Genomic DNA, 2,500 nt, shown 5'->3' with positions numbered 1-2,500 from the left:
TGTTTTGGCCTGTTTTTGGTCTGTTCTGGCGTGGCGCGGTGACCGTCGTGAGCGGAGCAAAACGTCAGCCATCTCAGCACCTTGGAACCCCCCGGGTGGCACAGGGCTGGATGGGGCTTTCGTATAGCAGGGACGGTGCTGCCTCACGCTTCGCTCGCTGTTCGCCGCTCGCCGCTCGCTCGCGCAACCTAAAATGGCCAGTTTTGGCCCGTTTTTGGGCTGTTTTGGCCTGTTTTTGGTCCGTTCTTGCGTGGCACGGCGACCGTCGTGAGCGGAGCAAAACGTCAGCCATCTCAGCACCCTGGAACCCCCCGGGTGGCACAGGGCTGGATGGGGCTTTCGTATAGCAGGGACGGTGCTGCCTCTCGCTTCGCTCGCTGTTCGCCGCTCACCGCTCGCTCGCTCAGCCAAAAATGGCCAGTTTTGGCCCGTTTTTGGGCTGTTTTGGCCTGTTTTTGGTCCGTTCTTGCATGGCGCGGTGACCGTCGTGAGCGGAGCAAAACGTCAGCCATCTCAGCACCCTGGAACCCCCCGGGTGGCACAGGGCTGGATGGGGCTTTCGTATAGCAGGGACGGTGCTGCCTCACGCTTCGCTCGCTGTTCGCCGCTCGCCGCTCGCTCGCGCAGCCAAAAATGACCAGTTTTGGCCCGTTTTTGGGCTGTTTTGGCCTGTTTATGGTCCGTTCTTGCGTGGTGCGGTGACCGTCGTGAGCGGAGCAAAACGTCAGCCATCTCAGCACCCTGGAACCCCCCGGGTGGCACAGGGCTGGATGGGGCTTTCGTATATAGCAGGGACGGTGCTGCCTCTCGCTTCGCTCGCTGTCCGCCGCTCGCCGCTCGCTCGCGCAGCCAAAAATGGCCAGTTTTGGCCCGTTTTTGGGCCGTTTTGGCCAGTTTTTGGCCTGTTCTTGCATTGCGCGGTGACCGTCGAGAGCGGAGCAAAACGTCAGCCATCTCAGCACCCTGGAACCCCCCGGGTGGCACAGGGCTGGATGGGGCTTTCGTATAGCAGGGACGGTGCTGCCTCTCGCTTCGCTCGCTGTCCGCCGCTCGCCGCTCGCTCGTGCAGCCAAAAATGGCCAGTTTTGGCCCGTTTTTGGGCCGTTTTGGCCAGTTTTTGGCCTGTTCTTGCATTGCGCGGTGACCGTCGAGAGCGGAGCAAAACGTCAGCCATCTCAGCACCCTGGAACCCCCCGGGTGGCACAGGGCTGGATGGGGCTTTCGTATAGCAGGGACGGTGCTGCCTCTCGCTTCGCTCGCTGTCCGCCGCTCGCCGCTCGCTCGTGCAGCCAAAAATGGCCAGTTTTGGCCCGTTTTTGGGCCGTTTTGGCCAGTTTTTGGCCTGTTCTTGCATTGCGCGGTGACCGTCGAGAGCGGAGCAAAACGTCAGCCATCTCAGCACCCTGGAACCCCCCGGGTGGCACAGGGCTGGATGGGGCTTTCGTATAGCAGGGACGGTGCTGCCTCTCGCTTCGCTCGCTGTCCGCCGCTCGCCGCTCGCTCGTGCAGCCAAAAATGGCCAGTTTTGGCCCGTTTTTGGGCCGTTTTGGCCAGTTTTTGGCCTGTTCTTGCATTGCGCGGTGACCGTCGAGAGCGGAGCAAAACGTCAGCCATCTCAGCACCCTGGAACCCCCCGGGTGGCACAGGGCTGGATGGGGCTTTCGTATAGCAGGGACGGTGCTGCCTCTCGCTTCGCTCGCTGTCCGCCGCTCGCCGCTCGCTCGTGCAGCCAAAAATGGCCAGTTTTGGCCCGTTTTTGGGCCGTTTTGGCCAGTTTTTGGCCTGTTCTTGCATTGCGCGGTGACCGTCGAGAGCGGAGCAAAACGTCAGCCATCTCAGCACCCTGGAACCCCCCGGGTGGCACAGGGCTGGATGGGGCTTTCGTATAGCAGGGACGGTGCTGCCTCTCGCTTCGCTCGCTGTCCGCCGCTCGCCGCTCGCTCGCGCAGCCAAAAATGGCCAGTTTTGGCCCGTTTTTGGGCCGTTTTGGCCAGTTTTTGGCCTGTTCTTGCATTGCGCGGTGACCGTCGAGAGCGGAGCAAAACGTCAGCCATCTCAGCACCCTGGAACCCCCCGGGTGGCACAGGGCTGGATGGGGCTTTCGTATAGCAGGGACGGTGCTGCCTCTCGCTTCGCTCGCTGTCCGCCGCTCGCCGCTCGCGCAGCCAAAAATGGCCAGTTTTGGCCCGTTTTTGGGCCGTTTTGGCCAGTTTTTGGCCTGTTCTTGCATTGCGCGGTGACCGTCGAGAGCGGAGCAAAACGTCAGCCATCTCAGCACCCTGGAACCCCCCGGGTGGCACAGGGCTGGATGGGGCTTTCGTATAGCAGGGACGGTGCTGCCTCTCGCTTCGCTCGCTGTTCGCCGCTCGCCGCTCGCTCGCGCAGCCAAAAATGGCCAGTTTTGGCCCGTTTTTGGGCTGTTTTGGCCAGTTTTTGGCCTGTTCTTGCGTGGTGCGGTGACCGTCGTGAGCGGAGCAAAACGTCAGCCATCTCAGCACCC

Source organism: Musa acuminata, unplaced genomic scaffold, assembly GCF_036884655.1.
Source record: "Musa acuminata AAA Group cultivar baxijiao unplaced genomic scaffold, Cavendish_Baxijiao_AAA HiC_scaffold_57, whole genome shotgun sequence".
Classification (NCBI taxonomy): Eukaryota; Viridiplantae; Streptophyta; class Magnoliopsida; order Zingiberales; family Musaceae; genus Musa; species Musa acuminata.
The sequence above is the reverse complement of the archived record's forward strand: the minus strand, read 5'-3'. Positions refer to the sequence as shown.